General features: G+C 38.1%; 1 pseudogene; it reads left to right on the top strand.

Annotated features, from left to right (window-relative positions):
- Positions 1–3,894, top strand: LOC133760874 (autophagy-related protein 13-like; annotated as a pseudogene).
- The last annotated feature ends 23,903 nt before the right edge of the window (positions 3,895–27,797 follow it).

Here is a 27,797-nt window from a genome sequence, read left to right as displayed (position 1 = left end):
ATGGAGCTTGAAATTTGGTGTCTTGGACAAAAATGTGGTGAAGAAATCAAAGTTTTTTACATGGTCTACAATAGAATGTCACTGCTGCTAAACTTCTTGCTGCTAGGGTAAGGCCAGCCCTCAGCCTCACCAGAAAACAAGGGCATGAACAGGCCATGTTGTACAGGATATGCTTGGGAGAAGATCAGTTGAATGACTGAAGCTTCCAGACTGTTTGTGTTGAGATTGTGGGCACCCCCATAAGCACTGCCACTCTTTCTTATGCTTACGTATTTAACTTGGCATTCATGTCAACTAGGCAATTTGAGGGGACCCCGCCTTGACCATTCTGTGGACTGTCCTTTGCCCAGCTTCTCTCCCATGCATCCTTATAATTACACAGTCACAGTGGTGAGGACCCGAGTCACACACTCATCTATGGAAGATTCTCAAAAAGCATGTACCACTCCTCATTCCTCCTCCCCTCCATTCCAGCTAATGGTTCCTGGGAAGAAGTGCCCAGGCTGACCAGGAGAGATTGGCAACCAATACCTCTTGTGATGGGGCCCATTCTGCTGTCATGCCTTCCAGCAGTGAGAGCACAGAAACCACTTCAAATAGCATTAAAAAACGGGCCTGCCCTCACGATGTCCTGGAGTCCATATTTGTGCAAAAATCAGGGGTATTTGTCAACATATCTATCAACCAGAGGACCCTGATGGATCTGCTCAAAAAATTTACCATGTTTGCTCTCAAAGATTTGAAGCTGGAGGACACTGATCCCATGGTGGACCCCCCATATTTCCCAGACCTTGCATGCAGCTGCACTCTGATGACAGCAGTGCCAATGCCCATAATGACTTCGTTATGAACAACTTTATGACAAGCCCACGGCCAGCATCATATTGCATAGGCAAAAGTTGGAAGCATTCCTACTGGGATGTGGTACCAGACATGGCTGCCCAATCTCACTATTGCTATTCAATGTAGTACTAGAAGTTTTATCCAGAGCCATTAGGCAAGAAAAAGAAATCAAAGGGATACCAATTGGGAAGGAAGAAGTCAAACTATCACTATTTGCAGAAGATATGATTCTTTATTTAGGGGATTTAAAGAACTCCACTAAGAGACTATTGGAACTCATAGAAGAGTTTGGTAAAGTAGCAGAATATAAAATCAATACACAAAAAATCAACAGCCTTTGTATACATAGACAATGCCATGGTTGAGAAAGAACTTCTAAGATCAATCCCATTCATAATAGCTACAAAAAAAAATCAAATACTTGGAATAAACTTAGCCAAGGATGTCAAATATCTCTACGATGAGAATTACAACACTTTAAAGAAATAGAAGAAGATACAAAAGAATGGAAAAATCTTCCATGTTCATGGATGGAAGAATCAACATCATCAAAATGTCCATTCTTCTAAAAGCAATTTGCAGATTCAATGTGATACCAATCAAAATATCAAAGACACTCTCAGATCTGGAAAAAATGGTGCTGAAATTCATATAGAGGCTTAGGAGACCTCAAATAGCTAAAGCAACCTTACACAACAAAAACATGGCCGGAGGCATCACAATACCAAATTTCAAGATATACTAAAGTAGACAGGCATACAGGTTAGAACTGATTAAGTTGGTGAGCTGGAAGACCACGCCTTCGCCACACCCCTGTGTGCCCTCATGTCCCTACCAGGCCACACCTGGGTGCCTACCTGCCAATCAGGTTAATTAACCACTCCTCTTTGAAAGTGGATTAAAAGCCTGGGACCTGGGACAGGGTGTGTCTGGACTTTCCTCCTTTTTTTTCTCGCCCTAGCTGCTTGTCAGTAGGGGGGCTGGCTGCAGCCCTGCACCTCCAGGGCATGTGGCCTTGGGCCACCCTCCCCATGCTTCCTGGCCTAGATGTTCTTCCACATGGCTGGTTCCAGGTACTTGGTATGAACCCGGATCTACCTCTCTCTTACAGATAAAGCCCTCACTCTCCTATGATTTCTCTCACTGAATAAAAGCTTGAAATGTACCATGCTGCCTCAATCATTAATGCTGGTATTTAAAATTCTTCTCTAAATATTAGGCAAGAACCCTCTTGGACTTATAAATATTGGGTATTCATTAATAAGCATATGGTGATATTGTATTGTAAGAGCATCACAAAACACACCAAACACTGGAGTAAGGGAAAGAGTTTATTGGGGAAAACCCAGCAGACCAGAGGGAAGGGTTGAAGAAGGAAAAAGAGGGAGAAAGAGACAGGGACAGAGTTTAGGAGACAGAGAGGAAGAGAGAGAGAGAGCAAGAGGAGAGGAGAAAGGAACTGAGAGAGAGGAGATGAGAGAGAGGGAGTGAGAGAGAAGAGAGAGTGAGCAAGAGAGAGCGAGACTAGAGAGAGGAGAGAACAAGCGAGGAGAGCCAAGAGAGAGAAGAGAGCCGTGTGTTCAGGAACAGGTCCTTTTACAACTTTGTTGGAGGGCAGGCAGGGAAGCAGGAGCAGTGAATCCCATTATGATGAGGGTGGAGCTTGACAACAGAGGTTGGGCCATGTGGCCACCTGGCTTCCAGCAATGTTGGTGGGGGCTAGAGCCTAGGATGGTGTCAGGGTGTAGATCGCACCATAGATAAAACTGCACCATTTTCCTAACATGTATGGCACCCCAAATTCCGATATCATATGGCGACCCAGATGAGGAACTTTAAGAGGCCACATTTTGATATATATTTTAGGGGGCCAAATTCTGATATCAATACTACAGGGCAGTTATAATCAAAACAACATGGTACTGGCACAAACATAGTTGGATAAACCAATGGAAAAGAATAGAAACACCAAAAATGAATCCAAACATCTACCACCAACTTATATTTGATCAAGAAGCTAAAACTAATTCCTGAAGCAAGGACAGTCTATTCAACAAATGATGCTGGGAAAATGGATTTCTACATGCAGAAGTATGAAGCAAGACTCCTACCTTACACTCAACATGGATTGAAGATCTAAATCTACATCCCAACACCATCAAATTATTAGAAAACATCGGAGAAATCCTACAAGATATAGGCACTGGCTAGGACTTCTTGGAAAAGACTCCAGAGGCACAGACAGCCAAAGCCAAAATTAACAACTGGGATTACATCAAATTGAGAAGTTTCTGTAGTGCACAAGAAACAAGAGGGAACTGACAGAATGGAGAAATTATTTGCAAATTAAACAACTGATAAAGGGTTAATAGACAGAATCTACAAAGAGATCAAGAAACTCCACAACAACAAAACAAACAACCCACTTAAGAGATAGACCAAGGACTTAAACAGACATTTTTCAAAAGAGGAAATCCAAATGGCCAACAGACACATGAAAAAATGTTCAGGATCACTAGCAATCAGGGAAATGCAAATCAAAACCACAATGAGATTTCACCTTACCCCAGACAGAATGGCTTTCATACAGAAATCAACAAATAACAGATGCTGGCGAGGATGTGGGGGAAAAAGGGACACTAACCCACTGTTGGTGGGAATGCAAACTGGTAAAGCCACTATGGAAGACAGTTTGGAGATACCTCAGAAATCGGAATATAGCCCTACCATAGAACCCAGCCATCCCACTCCTTGGAATTTACCCAAGGGAAATTAAATTGGCAAATAAAAGAGCTGTCTGCACCTCAATGTTTATTGCAGCTCAACTTATAATAGCTAAGACATAAACTGGCTTTTTCTAAAGAAGGAATTCTTCCAATGTATTTGGGGACCCTCTATCAGGAAATTCAGAGCCCTCCTCTGCTGAGCAGCCTCTCCATACACATCAGAGCACAGTTCAAGGCTGAAGAATTGGGCTCAATACCTGAGAAACCAGCTGTGAATGAGAAGAATGTCCAAGAATTTGAAGCCTTCATGGAATTCCTGAAATAAAAGTCTCCTGGGGAGCCAGTGGCATCCCTTTTTGTGGCCCTGGGAAAAAAGTCCCTCACCTATCAGCTGCTCCCATAACCCCTCCTGCCCAAAATCAGTTGAGGGCATGATGGTCTCTCCATAGGGACCCAGTAGTTCCTGCTCTCAGACCCCCTGAAGAGTTAGTGGCACCAATGAAGCCCAAAAAATAAATGTTCCAGAGAACTCATCCTTCTGGTCTCAGAGATGGACAGATCCTTTGTAGGCTCTCTTTGTTGTCTCCTTTGTTCCTGGTGTCTTCCTTTTTCTTTTCTTCCCTCTCTGCCCCGCGCCTGGTCCATACTGTGGGTAATTTGGTCATCTACACTAGATGACCACAACTCCAAAGCCATCCCTATCCCGAGAGGTTGAGCCAGCATCTGCCCTAGTGGCTGCCTTGCTCAGGCTCAGGGAGAATTAGAACCTGTGTCTTGGATCAGATCACTGGGAGTCAAAGCTGAGGTTCTCCTCCTCCCTCCCCTGTTGCTGTTCCTTGGTTATAGAACATGGTAAATATTTATTACTTTTAGTGAAACCAGGTATTTTATAGAGAATATACATTAGACGTTAGCTGCTTTTGATATCGGAACTTGACCCCTTAAAAATATATATGAATGTGGCCCCTTAAAGTTCCCCAGAAGTCCCATCTGGAGTGCCACACACGTTATCGAAATTTGGGGTACCATAGGATATCACCATATGCTTATTAATAAATCTCCAATATTAATAAGTCCAAGTGGGTTCTTGCCTAATATTTAGAGAATTCTAAATACCGGCATAAATGAATGAGGCAGTATGGTACATTTCAAGCTTTTATTTAGTGAGAGAGATGCATAGGAGATGAGGGCTCTATCTGTAAGAGAGAAGTAGATCTGGGTTCATACTGAGTACCAGGAACCAGCCATGTGGAAGAACATCTAGGCCAGGAAGCATGGGGCGGGTGGCCCAAAGCCACGTGTCCTGGAGGCACAGGGCTACAGCCAGGGCCCTACTGGCAAGAGGCCAGGGAAAGGAAGAAAAAAGAGGAAAGGGCCAGACACACTTTGTCCCAGGCTTTTAATCCACTTTCAAAGGGGAGTGGTTAATTAACCTGATTGGCCAGTGGGCACTCAGGTGTGGCCAGGTAGGGGCATGAGGTCACACAGAGGTGTGGCGAAGGCATGGTCTTCCAGCTCACAACCCTAATCAATTTTAACCTGTATGCCTGTCCACTTCACTTTCACTTGGGAAGCTGAAGGGCCTCTTCCTGGGAAATAGGCCTCCTCCTGTGGGGTCTTTCACATCCTGGCTGCTGCCTCCTACTCAGTTGGTATAAGGGAGGTTGTGGGAATAAGACTGGCTGAGGGCAGAGTAACCTCCCTTGTTTGCTGTTTGAACTGACCTCAGACAATACCTACGACACCTCCATATTCCTGGCCAGAGCCCGAAGTCTCTCAGCTTTGTGCCAAGAACAGAGCTAATGCCATCCTGGAAGCCCAGGAGGTCTTGGGTGCTAAACATGATGACTCCCAGAGTTGGGCCCCGAGCAGTGCCCAAGGAGCATTGTGTGAGTGCCCTGCTTCTGGTTGCTGCATCCTGGTTCTCAGAGATGGGCTACAGACCTTCTCTTTCTGCTTGGACCTGGCCACCACCTCCCTTTAATCCCAGGGTTTATGCACTGCCCTGAGGTTTACAAGCTGGCTTGATTCCTCATTGAGAAACCAAAGCTTGGCATGTGTTTGGCTTATTCCTTCCAGTATCAGTGTTTGAATAAGTCAAGTGCCCAGCCTTCCACCCTGATCCCCTGTCCTCTCCCATTCTGGCTTGCAGCCTAGCTGAGAAACACAGGGCCTGTTCATCCCACCTGGCTCATCAGGAACTGGGTGGCAACAGCAGTGCTTCAGTGGAGCAGGGGTTCTCTGTTGCCTATAAGTAAAGTGTGGGTGACACTGCTCCCACCTAACAGGCAGACCTCTGAGGGTTAGAGCCAGCTCTGGAGGGGAGCCCTGTCCCCTTGCATACTTTGCTCTCACACACAAATGTTCCCAGCAGTGGTAGCCAATGAGCCTTCCTGTTGGCCCCAGCAGATCTGTGGCCTACTGAACCAGTCATATTTAACCTTCGAGTCCCTAATGCTGCATGGGGTAGGGGAGGCCTCAGTTTCTGCCTTCTTTCCAGGCCTTTGCATGGGAAGGCCTATTAAGCATGGTCCAATACTGCCCTCTTTGACTTCATTAAGTGTTAGCCTTTGTCCAGGATGCCATCTGTGAAGAAGCTGGAGAGTCTGAGCCCTGATTTTGAGCTGAGCCTGGGAGGAGAAAAGCAATTATCAAGGCTGACCCTTGCCCCTCAGTTCAATCCAACAGAAAAGATGAGCCCCACACTGACTCCTGCAGCATACTGGGGACAGGCTGGGGACAGTCATGTCCCCAGGTGGCACAGTCTCTCTTCCTTCTCCAACCTGATTTATTTTGAAATACTGAGCTACACTTCAAACATATTCAAGAGATTTCCAATAAAATTTTTTTCTTAAAATATAAAGACATACATTTCTGTTTGCATGAACAATTAAGAAGGCAGTTTAGAGTCAGTGTTTAGCGGAGCATTTTAAGATGCCTACATCCAACTGCAGAGGATTTGATTCTCAGTTTTGGCTCCTGACTCAAATTTCCCACCAATGCAGACTTTTAGAGACAGTGGTGATGGCACAAGTAAATGGGTTGTTGCCACCCGTGTGGGAGATCTGAATTGCCTTTACATCTACTGGCTCAACCTGGCCCAACCCTGGCAACTGCAGGTATTTATGGAGTGAATCAATAGGTAAGAGCTCTGTCTTAACTCTCTGTCTCTCAAAAAGATAAAAAAAAAAAAAAGAAGGGAATATATGCTAATGAAAAACAGTCTTTTAAGGTCTTACTAAAATAAGAACATTAATAATTATGGAATCATTTATAGGAACTAAATGGTACATGCAAATGCAATTATCTCCTAGTTAGTAATATAAGAAATCATATAGTATTTCATAATCTAATACTAGAGAAATAATTGAAAATAAAATTAAGAAGACACTAACTATAAACAAGCTATTTAATAAATTGAACTGCAATAACATTAACAATTTCTTTTTACAAAAGAATAAAAACCTCCATTGAGATAGAAAATCTAAGTCATAAAGTCCCAGAAGATTTTCTTAACATAGATAGCCACAAACGTTTTATTTATGAAAATAGTAATAAAAGATTGAAGGTCAAGAAAAACGTAAAAACAGCCAGTGAAAAAGAGGGCAGAATACTTGAAAAAATACTCACAATAGAGGAGATCCATGTGGCTAACAGACATATTAAAATATGGCCAATGTTATTATCATCAGAGTTATGGTGATTTACTGTGACAAACCATTATTTACTCAGCCAAAGGCTAAAATTAAAACAACGGCAATAAAAATTGTTGAAAAGGTTGTGATCCTCATCCATTTGTGCTTCTGTAATAAAATAAGACTGACTGAGTAATTTATAATGAACAGAAACGTATTGTTTCACAGTTCTGGAGGTCGGGAAATCCAATATTAAAGTATCGTCATCTAGTGAGGGCCTCCTTGCCACATCATCCCATGGCTGAAAGCTAAAGCACAAAGAGGCAAAGGTGGCCAGACTGACTCTTTTATAACAGCATTAATCCCACCCATGAGGTTAGAGATCTCAACTCTCAAAAGCCTCACTTCTTAGTACTGTTACAATGATAACCACATTTTAACATGAGTTTTGTACATGACAAGCATTCAAACCATAGCATTTATGAAGCCTACTAAACAATCATTGCTGATAAATATGCAGGTTGCCACAAAGAGTTTATAACCCATTTTACCACTAACTTTCACAGCTGAAATAAAGTACAGTTTGATGAAATATGACCTATCACCTATTTTTAAAAATAAGATACTACCACAAAAAAGGTTAAACAGTTGCAACTGAGATCTTGTGCTTACAAAGCCTAAAACATTTACTATCTTTTACTCTAAAGAAAGATTTGTAACATCTGTCATAGAGTATAAATCAGAAAATGCAACCTTGGATAAACAAAAAAAAATCATGAACATCAAGTTATTAGTATAGGAGTATTCATAGAAGTATTGTTTGTAATTAACAAATATGAAAAAAGTCAAAAGACAATTCATAAAAATCAAAATCTGAAAAGAATCTACATAAATTGTGATGTATTTATATAATACAATGTTATTCAATAATGGAAAATGAGCAGCTATCTATTAAACAAAGGAACATGAATGATTCTCACAAATGTATTGTTTCGGAATTAAAGTAAGACATGACAAACACATACTTTAAGATTGGGGTGGACCTGTGGTTTAGTGCTTAAGTCACTGCTTGGGTCATCAGCATCACACATTGCAGTGCCTCGTTGATTCCTGACTATTCTGTTTCCCAAGCTAATGTGCAGCCTGCAAGGCAGCAGATGATGGGTCAAGTACTCAGATCCCTGACGTCCAAGTGGGAAACCTGTACAGAGTTCTGGGTTCCTGACTTCAGCATGGCCCAGTCCTTGCTGTTGCTGTCATCTGGGAAGTCAACCAGCTTATGGAAAATCTCTCATTATCTCCTTGTCTCTCTTTTTCTCTATGTCTGTTTGACTTTCAAATAAGAAAGAATCCTATTATGTATACATATTATATTACATATATTACATATACATATGTCTAGAAGGATCAAATTAGACAAGCTTAATATTATAGTTAAGAATTCTTGTGTCTGTGTTGAACAAAAAAGAAATGCAAAGAAGTTCCTATTATAAAAATCATGATCGTGATTACCTTTTGGGAGGAAAGAGCAAGTGGCATGAGAGAATCCTTTTGAATGCTACTGAAGCATGGCAGAATTATCTTTACTAAATATGGAAAATGGCAGTTGCAAGAAAAACATTCTATTATTCCAATTTCTTCATAGAAATAAGAGCTTAAAATCTCCCTTGTGAAAGATTCCATATCTGCACCAGGAGAAAATACACATGCTTTCCATCAGGAGTAACAGGCAAGAGAATTCGGCACTTACTAACCTTGCTAATCTAACTTGTCCAGACTTGGCTCTTTACAACATTTAGTGACTTTTTCACAACTTCTTCTCTTTGTTCAAAGGAATGTTAAAGTACCTGAATTTTAGCATTTCTTTGTGTCTTCATTTCTTTATGAGGCGTCCTGTGTTATGTAAAGTTAACATTTGTGTATTTTCCTTGGTTAATCTGCCATCTGTTAATTTAATTCTCAGGTTTAGTTGAAAATTCTAAGAAGGTGCAGATAAAGTTTTGCCTCATCTACACTGTGAATGTTCCTTTTATTATTTTTTTTTTAATATGAGTAGTGCTTACATTGTTGATTGTTTGACAATTTATTGCTCAGCAGTGTGGATATTTCCACCTTGTATAATTTTCTGTATGTGTTTGTCCTACATAGTTGGTTGGTAGTTCACTTTAACCCCTTCTAAGCTTTGTCAATGAGAAATAGACTCACAGCATTCAGGAACTAGTAGGAACAAGTGGCAAATATCACAGATATGAAGCTCACAGTGTACTACCTGAAAAATGGCTTACTTTTGTTTCTGAAACCAGAACATTGGTGAGATCTGCAGACTGTTGTCAATCGCAGATCATTCTAAGGAGTTGTTGAAGACTGTCTTTCTTCACACTACCGGTCAGAATTTTTGTTGTTGGCTCCTCTCACTCTGGCTACTGGAGTCGTTCAAATTGTTCTAAAATCTTCTATTGAATCTTTCATATTATAAATACATACAATGATCACTGCTTGACCTTTTGGCTAAGATCAAGTGTATAAATACATACAATGAAGAAATCTTGTCTGGTATCAATATCTATCCATCTAGATGTGTCAAATAAATCTCTCTCTCTCTCTCTCTCTCTCTCTCTCTCTCTCTCTTTTAAACTGTTTTTATTTGAAAGGTAGAGTTAGAGAGAGAGACAGAGGGAGACACACACACACACAGAGCTTCTACCTGTTGGTTCACTTTCTAAATGGCTGCAACAGCCAGGGTTGGGCAGGGCCAAAGCCAGGAGCCAAGAGTTTCTTCCTCATTTTCCACATGGGTATAAAGCCCAAGCACTTCAGCCATCTTCCCCTATTTTCCCAGGCCATTAACAGGGAGCTAGATAGGAGGTGGAGCGGCTGGGACTCAGACTGGTACCCATATGGGATGCAAGTGCTGTAAGCAGTAGTTTAACCCATTACACCACAGGGCTGGAACTCCAATTATGTTTCTCTATATATGTAACATATGATCTAAATGATTTGTCCCTTCAAAATGCATGTTAAAACTCACTCCCTATTGTATTGATAGCAAGAGATATGTTGTTTAGGGTGTGGTTAAATCATGAGGGTTATGCCCTCAGAAGTGGGAATATTTCTGTTGTAAAAGAGCTACACAGCAACCAGGTAGAGTCTAGGATGCAGAGAGCAAGTTCGTAACAGATGCTGAATATGCTAGTATGCACCTTGATCTTGAGCTTACCAGCTTCTAGAACTATAAGAAACAGTATCCTGATGTTTTCTAAATTGTCCAGTCTGAGATGTTTTGTTATTGCTACAGTAATAGACTAAGACAATTAATATTATACATAAATTATACCCCACAGTAAAACATGCTGTAATATTTTTAGCATTCTACCCATTTGGAAGTCTTGGAATGAGAAAGTGAACAAAAAATAAATAATTCATCACCATATCCTTTACACAGGCTGTTTTGTTATATTTTAAATACTTTGTTTTTAAAAGTATTTATGCATGTATTCCGACTTGTTTTCAAGTTAACTGTATAAACTGAATTTAAAATTAATTCATAACAGTTGTATTTAAAATGTCTCTTTATATTGATAAAAGATAAGAATACCATGCATAACATTAAGTATGAATTTATTAAAGTATATGTCCCTGGGCTGCTTCTAAGGAAGATATTAAATAGCACAACACAAAAGGCATTATCGTATTCATGTTTCTTCCAAGAGGATCCATTTTAAACCAAGGCTCCATTCATGAGCCGTAGGGTGGAAAATAATCACTCCACAGTGGCATCACTAGTAAAAGCATGCAGAAGAACACAGAGAAAGCGTGGCAGCATGGAGAGGCAGGTGATGAAAGCAGAGCAGAGCTCAGGAGCAGAGGGAATATCACTTGCATGCCATCCCAGTGAATAAACAAGGACTGCATTTGAAGCAGTGCAAATTTCTGAATCTCTGAATTGTACAAGAGTTACAGAAAATTATTAACATAAAATAACAATGACTGTATTTATAAACTTTGACTTTTTGACTTCAGAATATGAGAATGTGATTAGAAATAAATAAAAATACCAGCCTGAAAATGTAATTATTTTAGTTAAAAATGTAGAAATTAAAAAAAAAACTGGACACAAGTTTCACAGAAATGAAAAAATAGGTACAGACAAAGACAACAGCTTTTCTTTTGGTACCACTGGTTAAGTCATCTTAAAAATTGCTTATACAAAAGCAATTCTTGGCCAGCGCCGTGGCTTAACAGGCTAATCCTCCACCTTGCGGCTCTGGCACACCGGGTTCTAGTCCCGGTGGCCCCTCTTCCAGGCCAGCTCTCTGCTATGGCCTGGGAGTGCAGTGGAGGATGGCCCAAGTCCTTGGGCCCTGCACCCGCATGGGAGACCAGGAGAAGCACCTGGCTCCTAGCTTCGGATCAGCGAGATGTGCCGGCCGCAGCAGCCATTGGAGGGTGAGCCAACGGCAAAAAGGAAGACTTTTCTCTCTGTCTCTCTCTCTCACTATCCACTCTGCCTGTCAAAAAAAAAAAAAAAAAAAAAAAAAAAGCAATTCTCATAAATTTGCAATAAATATTAATGCTTCCTCTACTGTTTTTCACTTCTTCAGGAGAGTTTTTTGTTATGTTGCAATAGACATCAGAGTTGCTGACGAATGCGGATGAGATCTCGTACCCAGAATTATTTACTTGATAGACAAGATTGTTTCAGAATATTGTTTCAAAGTTTTGAATGTGACTAAAAAATTATCATGTTAGTTTCCAACCTCAGTGGTACATTTCTTAGGCTTGTCCACAGTATGTATCATAGGAAGAAGTGCTAAAAAGTTTAGCTTACAAGGAAAAAAAATCCATTTATTTAATCACTGCATCAAATTTCTACTGCTATAATCATTTTGTATGTACAGACTTCTCATCTGCAGAAGGGCCATTTAAAAGCAGCTGTTATTTATGTGAACAAAACTCTAGGCCATTAATGCCCATTAACACATTTTCCAAGACACATTTTGTTGCACATTAATAACTTACTTCAGAGACATTGGATTTGTGGAAATAGACACCATAGCAGATATATGTTTATGGGGGCATTATAACAAAAGGCAAGATTGTGTGTCAGTGACCATTCAGTAATGACCAGTAAAGCTTTTAACAGCTATGGAGCACAATGGCAAAATAGGAGTCAGAAAGCAGAGGAACTGAAAACAAGATGGGAGAGCAGAATAAATAAAACCTAGCACTAATTTTGCCTGTGACTAACCCTGGCTTATTTGAATGGCTCTTTTCTTAAGTTTATAGACTTAAGGAAATCATTATAGGTCAATAGATATTTCAAGTTACCTTGATTTGCCTGAGACACCTGGGAAAGTAGTCTATTTGTGAATTTTTAAGAGACTGCTTTCTTAGAGCATTTTAGGTTCATAGCGAAATTGAGTAGGAAATACAAAAAGTTCTATGTTCTCTCTTTTCCCACGTGGTCTTGCTCTCCCACTATCAACATCTTGCATCAGAGTGTTATCTCTGTTACAATAGATGAACCTGGCTTGCCACATCAGTAACACACAAAGTGCATAGTTTACACTAGGATTTACTCTTGCTGTTACACATTCCTTAGTTTTAAACATGCACTACAATCTAGATTCTAATTACGCACACACTATTGACTGTTGTTTCAAACCTTGGTGAAAACAGTAGCTTTCTCCTTCTGAATTAGCTGAACCAGAGATTAGGAATTGGTAATCCTTGAGATCAACTCAGGTACCATAAAGCTTTGTGTCTTACACATAACTAAAAATAGTTTAAAAAGTGAGTTTCCACTTCGAATTTGAGAATTGATTGCTGACAAATAGATTCCAGAAATCAAATTTCTCTGAGGGAGTTAAAAAAGGAAACAAAACAGAGTAATTTGTCATCACTGGGCCTGCATTGTCAAAGGTTAGCAATGGCTTGGAGCTAAGTAATTACTCCAGTTTGGATGACACACATTTTCTAATTCATTGGGAGCCTCACCATATGCATTGTTTCTCTGATATTTTCTCTTCCCTTGTCTATTTGAGGGGCTGGTGGTATGATACAATGGATTAAGCTTCCACCTATGATGCCAGCATACTATATGGATGCCAGTGTGTGTCCTAGCTGCTCCACTTGTAATCCTTGTCCTTGCCAATGCACCTGGGAAATAAGCAGAAGATGATGCAAAGTTCTTGGGCCCCTGAACGCAAATGGCAGACCCTAATGATGCTCCTGGCTCCTGGCTTTGGGCTGGCCAAGGCAAGACCATTGAGAGTCAATTGTGGAGTGAACCAGCAGATGGAAGATCACTGTCTCTCCTTCACTCTCTGTAACTCTGCCTTTCAAATAAATAAATGTTTAAATAAAATATTTATTTGAATACAACTTTTATCAATTGTGAGAAATGAAACTCGACTACTATGTCCAACTGTCTTAATTCATTTGATTCACCTTCATATACTTGGTAGATACCTGTTGTACATTGTCACTTCAAAAATGTAAAAATAGTTTTGACAACTTTAAGAGAAAAATTTCTATTAAAACAATCTGTGAGAAAGAATATGCACAACACCATTTAATAAATTATTTCTGTTGTGAAACTCTGTAGATTAAAGTGATTCACTTTGAAGTCTTGTTTTATATTAACAGTGGCAAGCACAACTGAAATCAAACATCAAAACAATATATTTTATTCATACAAGCCAAGTATATAATGCAAGGTTATGTAGGTATCCTTTCTGGCTTCTGATTCCTGTTACAAAGCTATTTTTATTTCCTTCCTGGTATGTTAAGGTTTGTACATTTGCTGTCCTAGTGCTTTTGAATTGAAATAAATCAACATTACATGGAATTGAACATATTTTTGTTTCATAGTTAGTACAACTTTAATTTGAAATCTAAGATATTTGTGTAAATCTAATGGATATTGTGTAAATAGCAGATTACAAATGGAAGCAGGATAATTTTTCACATTTTACTCATTTTAGACTTTTAAAATATAAGTAATTAGAAAAATGTTTTTTTTAAGATTTATTTATTTATTTGAAAAGCAGAGGCAGAGAGAGAGAGGGAGAAAGACTTACATCCACTGGTTCAGTCTCCAGATGGTCACAACAGCTGGAGCTGTGCCGATCCAAAGCTGGGAGCCAGGAGCTTTTTCTTCCAGGTCTCCCACACAGGAGCAAGGGCCCAAAGACTTGGGTCCTGCTCTGCTACTTTCCCAGGCCATAGCCCAAACCTGGATCGGAAGTGGAGCAGCCAGGTCTTGAACCGGCATCCATATAGGATGCTGACGCTGCAGGCAGTGGTTTACCCACTACGCCATAGAGCTGACCTTGTAGAAATGGTTTTTATAAGATTTCAGAAAAAATTTCAGAATATCAAGTCTGGAGGCTAAGGAAAATAATTTATGTAACGAATAATATCCTACAAGAGGAGTACAAGAACAATTCAATTCAGAAAAGATCATCATCGATTGGATTAATATTTTAATTTTAGAAAATGAAGTAATCAAATACATGCATCTTTTAATGTGGAGCAAATAAATTGTTTCTTTTTTTTTAAACGCTGCTGGGAATAAGGTCTGAATTTTTTTTTAAACAAACATATGGTGACATTTTATTCTAAAAAAGTAAATTATCAAATAATAAAATTCCACAGAATATGCATAGTAACACATATATAACACATATTGTTATATGTAGCACTCACATCTGTACACTAAGGATATACTCAAATACACACACAGACACACACACAGAGTCTCTGCCTTGCAATGTATTGACATTATTTTTTGACTTTATGACAGTGTGAACGTAATATGTTTCCAGTAGAAACTATGATTTGAATTTTGAACTTTAATATTTTCCTGGGATAGCCGTAAAAGGCACAATACACTCATTGTGATGCTGAGCATCTGTTACATGATCACAAGGGTCAACAGCCAATACTCTGTAGTGCACTGTGTTACCAAAAGTTTCAGGTGGAGTTACTCAACAGTTCTTAAGCTGTTCAATATTTTTTACCCATCACAAATTTATTAAACCAAATCATATATTTATTAAATTATTATATTTATTAAACTATTTAGTAAGCATTTATTATATTAGGCTTTATGTTAGATGATGTGGTTCAGACGTAGAGCAACATAGATAATCTAATCACATTTAAGGTAGGCTATTTCATATACAGTGTTTGGTAAATTCGATGTATTAAATGATTTTTCAACTAGCAATATTATTTTTAATTAATTAACATATTAAAATTTAGATTAACATTATAACGCATTTCAACTTTTAGGCGTGCAATGCATTATTTCCACAGGCACACATAGCATAAATTAATCATATCAGGAAATCTAAGATTTTTTTCATAGGCTACAATCATCCTTACTGAAACTCCAGACTTGTTACCTCCACTGACTGCATTCTAATATTCCTCATCATATCTCCCTGCATCTCCCAACACTTCTCAGCCTTTAGATTAATATTGACTACATATGCATACTTTATACACATTTATATACACACACATACACACATATATAGATATATGAATAAAAATAAAAATATAAGTAAAAACATATGGTATTTATCTTTTCATGTCTAGCTTATTTCACTTACATCATGCTAATTCCATCCATTTTCCTTCAAATTTCAACTTTATTTTTTAATGGCTAATGTTGTATTGCTGTGTGTGTATGTATATATGTGTGTGTATAAGTTAATGAAAATCTAGATTGCACTGCAAGATATAGAATATTTATGTTTTTAATATGTTGCTTTCATTTTCTTTGCATATGTTCTCAGAAGTGAGATAGGTAGGTCATATGATATATTTATTTTTAGATTTTTGTTAAGACTCCATACTGTTTTCTACAATGACTGTACTAATTTTCATTCTTACTAACATTTTACTAGGGTAGCCTTTTCTCCACATTCTCATCAGCATTTGTTATTTTATGTTTGTTGACACAATCTGTTCTAATTAGATTCAGATGATATCACATTATGGTTTTTTTTTTGTATTTCCTTGATGGCTAGAGATATTGATTATTTTCTCATGTATTTGTTGCCTATGATTTACCTTATAAAGCCGGTCATGTTCAGGTATGTTTTTTCTACATCAATATTTTTAGGTTTGATTATGAATGGATGTTGTATTTTATTAAATGTTTTGTCCTGCCTCTAATAATATGATCAGATTTTTATACTTTAAACTGTTGATGTGATGTATTATACTTATTGATTTGCATGTTTGGAGCCATTCCTGCATCCCTGGGATATATCCACCGTTGGATAAATGATCTTTTTGATGTGTTATTGAATTTGATTTGCTAGTATTTTAATGAGAATTTTTACATACACATTCACCAGACATATTATCTTTTTGTTGTGTCTTCTCTGACTTCATATGAAGGTAATTTTAGCTTCATAGGACGAAATTGAAATAGTTCTCTCCTTCAATTAGTGCAGTAGTTTGAGACGAATAGGTGTCAACTCTTTAAAATTTTGGTAAACAGTTGGGAGTCACTTTATTACTGAATTAATCTCATCATTCATTATTGTTGTATTCAGATTTTCTGTTATCATGGTTCAATTTTGACACATTATATTATAGCCAGAAATGTAATCATTTCTGCTAAGTTTTCCAATTTCAGTGTATAGTTGATTATAGTAGTTCCTAACGATCTTGTGTATTGCTTCTGTAGTACCTCTGCTTTCTTTCTGATTTTATTGATTTGAATTGTCTAATTTTCTTTAAGTCTATCATTTTTGTTTTTTTAGCAAAGAACCAATTCTTCATTTTATTACCATTTTATTGGTTCTTAATTTTGAGTTCATTTATTTCTTCCCTAATATTTTATTATTTCATTCCTTATACCATCTTTGAGTTTGATTTTTCTTATTTTTCCAAGACCCTTAAGATGCATTAATAAGTTGCTTATTTTATATCTGTCCATGTTTATTATATAAGGGCTTATTGCTATAACCCCCCACCTTGGTATTGCTATTGCTATATGCTATACATTTGGATATGTTGGGTCTCCATTTTCATTAAAGAATTTTTAAATTTCCCTTCTGATTTATTCAATAAGCCATTGTTCATTCAATAGCATGAAGTTTAGTCTCCATGAATTTGTTTAATTTTTAAGTTTATTTCGTTGTTAATTTCTGGTTTATTCCAATGTGGTCAGAAAAGGTACATTATATTATTTGAATTTTGTTCAATTTTTATTTATTTATTTACTTATTTGAGAGGTAGAATTACAGAGAGAGGCAGAGGCAGAGAGAGAGAGAGAGAAGTCTTCCATCTACTGGTTTACTCTCCAGATGGCCTCAATGGCCAGAACTAAGCAGATCCGAAGTCAGAAGCCAGAAGCTTCTTCTGGGTTTCCCACGTGGGTACAGGGGCCCAGCCACCTAGGTCATCTTCCACTGCTCTCCCAGGCCACAGCAGAGAGCTGGATAGAAAGAGGAGGAGCTAGGATATGAACCAGCACCATATGGGATTCTCATGCCACGGGCAGAGACCCCTGTGCCACAGCGCCAGCCCCATTGACTTTTTTCTTGATTTGTTGTGATTTATTTTTTTTAACTTTTATTTAATAAATATAAATTTCCAAAGTCAGCTTTTGGATTACTGTGGCTTTTTCCCCCCACATAACTTCCCTCCCACCCACAACCATCCCATCTCCCACACCCTCTCCCATCCCATTCACATCAAGGTTCATTTTCAATTATCTTTATATATAGAAGATCGATCAATTTAGTATATACTAAGTAAAGAATTCAACAGTTTGCACCCACACAGGAACACAAAGTGTAAAGTACTGTCTGAGTACTAGTTATAACGTTAAATTATTTTGTAGCCTACCATATGATCCATCCCAGAGAATGTTCCTTGTGTTGGTCAAAAGAATACATATTCTGTAGCTGTGGGATAGAATGTTATATTTATTTAGTATTTATTAGTTCTATTTGCTTCATAGTGTGGTTTTACTCAGTTGTCTCTTTGCTGATTTTTGGTCTGGATGATCTATCCATTAATGAAACAAGGATATGAAGATCCCAAATGTTATTTTAGAATCAATGTTTTCCTTTTGCTATAATAACTCTTTTATATATAAAAGTGGGTATTGCGGAATTTGATAACATATATTTTCAATGGTTGAATCATGAGGTCACTTCAATTTAGTAATGCCTTGTCTCCATATGAAATTTTCCTGAATCTCTATTTTTCTTTTTTTTTTATTCTACATATGCCTTTTTTTAAACTTTTATTTAATGAATATAAATTTCCAATATACAGCTTATGGATTACAATGGCTTCCCCCTCCCATAACTTCCCTCCCGCCTGCAACCCTCCCCTTTCCTGCTCCCTCTCCCTTTCCATTCACATCAAGATTCATTTTCAATTATCTTCATATACAGAAGATCAATTTAGTATATATTAAGTAAAGATTTCAACAGTTTGCACCCACATAGAAACACAAAGTGAAACATACTGTTTGAGTACTAGTTATAGCATTAAATCACAATGTACAGCACATTAAGGACAGAGATCCCACATGAGGAGCAAGTGCACAGTGACTCCTGTTGTTGACCCAACAAATTGACACTCTAGTTTATGGTGCCAGTAACCACCCTAGGCTCTCGTCATGAGTTGCCAAGGCTATAGAAGCCTTCCAAGTTCACTGACTCTGATCATATTTAGACAAGGTCATAAAAGATAGGGTGAGGATAGTAACAAATGATCCTAAGAGTGGCATTAACCAGGTCTAAACAGTTATACAGCATTAAGTGGGGAAGAGGACCATCAGTACACACAGGTTGGGAGTAGAGCCATTGGAGGTAGAGTAGAGGTTATGATTCAGTACTTTGGGATGGCTCTGTAAACAGATGAAGCCAATAATGTATTAACAGTACCAACTGAGAGAAAGTATGGTTAACTGAGGTTACTAAAAACAAAAAGCAATTCAAATCAATTGGCAATCTACAAAAAGAGTTAAAGATTCTAAAAGCTATTATTAAAATTGCTATATTGGTCTATTATGTTATGTTATATGTGTGCACATATTGTATGTCCACATGGGAAAATTTTATTAAGAATTTTATTTTAATTGGCTTATAGATAAGATTGTCCATAATAAAATTAATCAAAGATACATTTTAATTCATGTGACCTGAATCTCTGCATTGTATGTATTATACTTGTTGGAAGAAAGAAACTAAAAACATTTTAGATGGTTGTGCTTAAGTTTACTGGTTAAACAAACTACACCATGTTAGATATTTAAGAGGTGTTTTCAAATACATGATTCTTAAAATTTATAGAAGGCATTGGACCTTCTGGTAAATGTTTTCTCAAGTTGTTATCTAATGGTTGAAATGGTTTGCTAAGTATTCATGTAATATTGCTATTGTCAGCAAGCGATCTAGGACTTGCTCCCTCATTTCTCTATTTTAAGCCCAACTTGTTCTTTCATTTCTCTATTCTCTTCAAGGTAGGAAACTAATTCTATTATGAAGGAATCTGTAGGATGCACAATTTAATCTTTAGACCTTATAAAAGAGATGGTAACATTTTTCTGTAATAGCATAGCCAAAATAAGAGCTTAAATTATAATCTCATAGCTAGATTTATTTCGCCATCAGCGAAGTAAACAGTAAGTAGAAAAAAACCTCCCTTTCAGACCAAAGGGAAAGAAAGTTTTTAAGTGAGAATATAATTTTCCTCAAGGGCATTGTCTACCTTAGAAAAACTACTACAGAACATGCCTGTGACTATAGACTTGTAGTTCAGGCCACCGAAGATTAGAGATGGGATACAGGCACTCCCTTGACTTGCATCCTCTGGTCTGCTTGAACACAAACCAGGAGGAAAAGAAAGCTAGGCATCAGAAGCAATGGGTGGCAGGCCTATTAATGGCTGATCTGTACAGTGATCTGCCCTCAAGGAGACCCAACAGGCCAGTCCACTGCAGTGGCTTTCAATGTGGTAAGCCTGGGCTTCAGCAGAAGTCAGCTTGTGAAGAGCCCTGGCAGCCCTGCCAAGAGTTGGATCACTGGAAATGGACCTGCCCTGGAGTCGAAGGATGCCCAGGTCAGAGCCACAGATCTTATTGGCTCTAAGCTGAAAAGCCCTTCACTCAGCCCAACTTCCAAAGTGACCACTGCAGCTGAGGGGATGGTCAAGTAGGGTCAGCAACATTGCAGGCAGAACTGTAAATTTCTTGTTAGAGATGCCCCCTGCCTTTACCTGGCCAGCTCTCCTCCCAGGCCAGCTAAGTAATGAAAGTCAACAGAGTGCCTTCCCCTAGGAGGTTCACACCTCCCATAGGATGTACCCTATGTGAAGAGATAAATAGGTCTTGGCCTCTTAACTTACAAGGCCTAAAGCCCAACAGATTATTATCAAGCCCCTTCTGTCAGGTTCTATTTGCCTCTCAATGAGAAAACTTAATTGTAGCTTAGACAGCACCTTTCTTAGCTCCTCTAATAATGACGCTGTCCTTTGTTCTAGACCCTGTCTAGTGCACTTGGGCCTCATTCCTTTGTAATCATAACCTCTACTCTACCTCCAATGGCTCTACTCCCAACCTGAATCTGTATTTTTCTAAAATATGCATAGCTGGGTATTCATACTGATTTTTGGTTTCCGTTTGTAAACATATATTTTTGCATCATTTCACTTTCAATCTGCATTTTGTGTCTTTAATGACAAAAATCTTTTTCTTGTAAACAGCATATTGTTGGGTCTTTTTTTCAATCCATTTAACCAATCTATGTCTTTTAATTGGAATACTTAGTCCATCTACATTCAACATTATTATTTGTAAGTAATTACTTAGCCTTGTCATTTTTCATTTTTAATTTAATTTTTGTTTTTAGTTTATTTTTATCTTTTCTATTTTTTATTTACACACATTTTCATGATAACATCTATCTTTTTTTCTATATTTAGGACACCTTTAAGTATTATTTGTAGGGTTAGTCCATGGGTGATGAATTATTTCAATATTTGCATATCGTGTAAAGACTTTATTTTTCCTTTTTTATGAAATATAGGTTCACTTGATAAGTTATTCTGGTTTGGCAGATATATATAATATATCTTTCAATTCCCATTTGAAATACAAGTTTTCTGTTGAAAAATCTGGTTTCAACTTAATAATAGGAGTTCTTTATGAAGTAAACTGTTTTTTTTTTCCCTTGCATAAGTTCAGGATAATTCGTTTGTGCTGCAATTTGGAGAGTTTGACTATACTGTGTCATGGTGAGATTCTTTTCTGGTAAGGAATATTTGGAATCTTATGGGGTTCCTATGCTTCACTATGTCTCTCATTCTGCATACTGGAGACATTTTCAGATCTTACTTCATTGAATATGTTTCCTTTTTTTCAAAATTTTTATTAACATAGAGAGAAGAGCTTTCATGTATGTCATAGACATAATTCTGATAATAACCATACTCCCTACCTCCCCTTCCTCCCTCCCTCAATCCCTGTCCTTCCTTCCTTTCTTTGATTTTTGCAAAAGCATAATTTCAATATATTTTATAATCACAGGCTTAATACACTACTAACTGTAATATTGAATACATTTTCTAAGAAGCCATCCTCCTCCCTGTTCTTTCACAGATTCCCCAAATTCAAATATTGGTCTGTTTAATGATGTCCCAGAGAACATAAGCTGTGTCTTGATTCTTTCTTATTGAAAAAAAAAATTAATTGAGATATTTCAAAAGGCCGCTAATCAAATTCAGATATTCTTATTCATCTAGTCTATGGCTAAGACTTTCAACTGTATTTTTATTTAATTTACTGAGTTCTTCATTTGTAATATTGTTCCTTGTTTCTTTTTCAATATCTTTATCTCTGCTGAATTTCCTATTCCTATTATTCATTGCTTTCTAATTTTCATTTAATTATATTTTTACTCTTGTATCTCTTTGGGTGTTCATATCACCATTCTTTGGAATTCTTTATCAGGCTTTTGTCAATCTTTCTTCATAGTTTTATACTAAAGCCTTAGTTTGTTCTTCTTAGGTCATAATATTGCCTTAATTTCTTATACTTCTATACCCACACTGATTTCTTTTTTCACATGTAAGGGATTCATTTTTTCCATCACTTTTAAAGGATGACCCGGGAGGGCATGAAGCTTTTCCATGAAGATGAGCTTTGTGTTTTGGTTTTTTTAAAGCTACATTGGTTTTAATTCCAATTGGAAAACATAGTGTAGTCTCCCTATACCTTCTTTCACTATAATCTGTGGTAGCAGTAGCAGGGATCTAAGATATTCCAAAGGATCAGTGGCACTGATCTGACTGTTGTCATGCATTACTACAGATGCTTTCTGAGAGAGGAACTAAAGTCAGATCTTCACTGATTTGGGAGGAGGCTAGTTCCGGAAGAGTTTCCTCTGCAGTTTTTTCCCTAACTTCCCTGAGACTACAGTATCTCCATATTTATTAAACTATCTTTTCCCGGACTATCAATGTGCTCCCTCCCTATTCCACACAGACTCTCAACCACCACTTAAATAAGGAGCTGAAACTATGTGAACAATACTGGCTTTGAGGGAAAGTGGGACTGGCAATAGGAGTAGATTTGGCTTATGGAACCCCTGACAATATATGATGATTATACAGCTGCAAGAGCAGCACTAGCATGAGGTAATGCAGATGAACTCACTAGGTTTTGCCTGAGGGAGTGGCCTTGCCTCTGTGACTGCAGAGCATGCATTCTCTGGGCCGCTTTCATGGAACACCATGGAGTCATGTGAAGGGCAGTTTGGGGAGCAAAGATCCAAGCCACTGTCTGTTGGAGGAACTAAAGTCTCAAATGAGTAGCACACTGGTCAGAATGGTGCAGAAAACTAGGCAGTAGACCCTGCAAAATGCCTCAGTACTTAGTCCTACACCAAGGTGGGCAGGCACAAAAAGTTTATCCACTCTTTTTTTTTTATTTTTTGACAGGCAGAGTGGACAGTGAGAGAGAGAGAGAGAGACAGAGAGAAAGGTCTTCCTTTTGCCGTTGGTTCACCCTCCTGGCCACACCGTGCTGATCCGAAGCCAGGAGCCAGGTGTTTCCTCCTGGTCTCCCATGCGGGTGCAGGGCCCAAGGAGTTGGGCCATCCTCCACTGCACTCCTGGGCCGCAGCAAAGAGCTGGACTGGAAGAGGGGCAACCGGGACAGAATCCGGCACCCCAACCGGGACTAGAACCAGGTGTGCCAGCACTGCAGGCAGAGGATTAGCCTATTGAGCCGTGGCGCCGGTCTAGTTTAGCCACTTTTTAAAAGGGTCTAAAACCCCTAGATGTATACTGGGCTAGGCAGGTTGCATAAACATTAGTTGTTATTCCTAGGAGCTACTGGAGTTCCAAGTGATGCTGCAGTCTGGTTTGTGAGACACTTGTTGTCCTGGTGTTGGGACTGGGCTTAGTGTGTCATTTGTCCTTCACTATGTACTTTCTGGGTATTATACATTGTCTTGAACACAAGCACATATATGAGTTCTGGTTTGCAGACTGGTTGGGGCCGAAAGAACATTCACCAGGTGTCCCAGAGTTCAGTTTCCAGGGGCAACAAGTGATGCCTTTGTGGTGTGAAAAGTGGGAGAATAAGGATGATCACCAGTATGAAGAGGAAAGTGCTCCTTTTAGGATCCTTGGGACAGGATTTCACTGTTTCCTGAGGTGCAGAGCACTATGTGGGCTGGGGTCACCCTATCGCCATTGGGGATTTAATACTGCAGTCTGAGTGTTAGAATGCATAAAGAGCCCTAGAGATGAAGATATACAAGGGCTTCTATCTTCTACAGTGGTATGGGTACTCCTAGAGTAGTATAGGTTCTGACAGCACCTCCTTTCTTGCAATGGTGCACACTGCTCAGCCTTGTTCTGGGGGTTAAGAGCAGTAGAAAACATGAGTTCCTTCTTTGAAGCAAAGTAGCCGTGAGTGCTCCAGGTGACTCTCTTTATTGAGCTCCTGGTATGTGGTAATTGGACTCCTTTCAGGTAAGGACTGTCCACATAAGGTGCTCATCATAGAGACTGTCATGCTCACCCTGTTCCCTGCAACCAAGATTCCCCACACAGTAGGGATTTATTTGCTGTGATGCTGTCCATGGTCTCCTGTCTTACTTGGTTCCAATTACTCCTTCCTGAGTTCCAACAGGCTTCCTTAGTACACAACCACAAGATGCAGCTTTTTTGATCTGTTACATTGGTTTTCCTCAATATAAAAGGAGATAAATGATGTGCAACTCTATTTGGTCACCTTAGCTTTTTTCAATACTTTAGACTTAGAAAACATTTATCAGAAGGTAACCCTTCTGTCCTGTGTTGAGGAATATATGTATCACAAAATTTCAAAATATTTTATTCATTCCAGGATACTAGGATGAAAGAATAAAAGGGAAGAAAAATGTTTTGAATTTTGAATTTCATAAACAGTTCCTAGAAATAACTTTTAATTTCTACTATAATAGTGCAGATATTTGCTATAAGGGCATACACTTCTACTTTAAAATTCTGATCCTATTTAATTGTGACTGTAAATCCCCTTGAATTTCAACTCAAGCCCTCCTTTTAACTTTCTCACTAGAGGAAACAACAAAAACAACAACAGAACCCACTGTTATATACTTATGGGATGACTTGAGTTTTTCTTTCTTTTGAAATGCATTTTTCACAAGTTTTACAAAGCCTTGTGAAGTGACTGTCATTTCAGCTCTGTTTCTTTATCCTTTGGTATTGGTGCCTGGAGAAAGAGCTTCAAAAAATGATAAAAAAATTTCTCCCAGAGAGTTGGTATTTCTAAATATTCCCAATCCTCTTAAGGCTAGAAATTCTAGTTTCAACATGAAGTCAGTGTGTTCTACTCTCATAATTATCCTCAAGGACTGAGATTTTGAATACAAATGAAAATATAACAGTTGTGCTTTCAAATTAAAAAATAACAATTTGTATGGACTATGGCCTCCTTTGTTGTATTGTATAGTACCTACTAACATTGTAGGATTTTGTGATTAAGTACTGAAGCCTTATTTATTTGTTTATTTATTGAAAAGAGGTGTGTCCTACCATCAGTAGTGCTTATAAAAACCTACATTATTTAGGTCAGGAGACAATGGCTAATTATTGTAATGTTACTATATTTTTGATATCATAACTTAGATATTAACTTTTATTCATAACTTGGAAAATAAGCATATTAAACATTAAAAAATAATTAAATGATGCTTTATCAATCCAAATACTTTTAGGATGCATGCAGTATGAACTGAGTGTAGACATTACTCATAATGAGGCAGTAGTATTTGAGGTGTTTGAGTTACTGAGAGTATATCCTTGGTGGTGACAGTCTAGTAGCATAGGGAAGTCAGTGTGTTGAATAAGCATTTGGCATGGTGTCATCATCTGGCACATTGACCTGCAGTATAAGATTTCTGTGTTTGCAACTACATTAAATTCTCTTGGTTGCTGATCACTCTTGTAGTGTGCTTTCTAGCTCTTCAAGCATTCTGAGAGCTATTTCCCAAATAATGTCCTGCTCTCCAAAATTAATAATTTTGTTGTTATTGATTTCCAAAGGCAAAGCCAAAAGTAAAGGAGAATTTTGTCAGACAAACAAATTTAATATTCTCCCATTTGTAATAGTGGTGTGTATTTTAAAAAAACATACACAACAATCTAAAAATTATGCAAATAATTCCACAAAGTGGCATAACAGAGTCAACTACAAATAGCATATAACTGAAAAACTACAAATAGCAAACGACCGTATGGACATTTAAAATTATGTTTCATAGAGTGACATAGTAACAGAAAGTTTTTTGGATGCCTATGGTGTTTAAAGATCCTGTATTGTAAGGGTGTGAATTTATTAACCACAAGTGTGAGAATCAGCAGACAACATGATTTCTTTACATGTGGAGGTGGTGGGAAGATACACATTATACTTTCAAAGTAAGGAGTGGAACAGCCTCCACACTCAAGAAGTAAAAGACTTACAATTATTTTTAGTCAGGCTTAAATTCACATAAAACTAATCATTCTAAAGTGAATAACTGGGGCCAGTGCTATGGTGCAATAGGTTAATCCTCCACCTGTGGCGCCAATCCAGAAGAAATTCCTGGTTTCTGGCTTCGGATTGGACAGCTCCAGTCATTGCGGCCATTTGGGAAGTGAACTCATGGATGGAATACCTTTCTGTCTCTCCCTTTCACTGTCTGTAGCTTTACTTCTCAAATAAATAAATAAAATCTTAAAAAAGAAGTGAATAACTTCAGTGTCAGATACTCACAATGTGGTACAACTATGACGTCTATCTAGTTTTAAAATATTGCTTCATCAAAATAGAAACATTCAGGGCCGGCGCTGTGGTGCAATGTGTAAAAGCCCTGGCCTGAAGCACCAGCATCCCATATGAGTGCCAGTTCTAGTCCCTGCTGCTCCTCTTCCAATCCAGCTCTCTGCTGTGGCCTGGGAAAGCACAGAAGATGACCCAAGTCCTTGGGCCCATACACCCACATGGGAGACCCAGAAGAAGCTCCTGGTTCCTGGCTTTGAACCGGCGCAGCTCTGGCTGTTGTGGCCATCTGAGGAGTGAACCAGCGGATGGAAGACCTCTCTTAACTCTTTCAAATAAATAAAATAAAATCTTCAAAAAAAAAAATAGAAACATTCATACCCAATTTTCTGCCTACAGTATGGCATCCTCCAACTTGCATTCTTTCTCTATGCATTTATCGATCCTGAATATTTTGTATGAATCACGTCATTCAATATGTGACCTTGTGTTACTTATTCTTTCACATAGCATGATGTTATTTGGGGCCATTTACGTTATAATAGTTAAAAGTATAAAATAGTTTAGCTACTAGGGAAAACAGCTTTGGGATTCCTTTCAAAATAAGTGTAGGATTATCTCATAGCTTTCAATTCCATTCCTAGGTATGTATACCCACCAAAGACTTTAAAAAGTCATTGTTAAACATACACATGCACAAACTTATTCAGCGCAGTACTACTGGCAATAGCTGAAATGCAAGAATAGCTCAACTGTCCATTCTTGGATGAAGCCAAAGAAACTGTGGTACTCTGGTGTTCATACATATTATTGGAAAAACATATTTTATGTTTTCTTCAAGTGATAAAGTTTAAGTTAAAACTAAGAGTAAAAATCATGCAAATTTTATTTATAAATATAGAGTCTTTATCCATTTTAAATGGCTATATAGCATTAGTAAGCACTTTGACAAAATGCATTCAGCATCACAATTTCTCTGGGTCAAGAGTCCAGGAACAGGTTAACTATAACCTCTACTTACTGTTTCGGAAGAAAAAGAATCAATGTGGTGGCCAGAGTTCAAGGTTCAACTCAGTATGGATTCATACTCAAGTATGAGTAGTTGTTGGAAGAATTTAGTTCCTTATTGTATAATCAGGGAATTACTTTTTTCAACTGCATATTACCTAGAGACCCTTACATACTCGTAGCCAACCTCACCTCCTAAAGGCTATCTAGAGTTTATTGTTACTCAAGGTCTAACAAACAATGCCACTTGTTTCTTCAACATTAGTA

This window comes from Lepus europaeus, chromosome 5, assembly GCF_033115175.1.
Source record: "Lepus europaeus isolate LE1 chromosome 5, mLepTim1.pri, whole genome shotgun sequence".
NCBI classification, from domain to species: Eukaryota; Metazoa; Chordata; class Mammalia; order Lagomorpha; family Leporidae; genus Lepus; species Lepus europaeus.
This window is presented reverse-complemented; position numbering and strand designations above follow the sequence as displayed.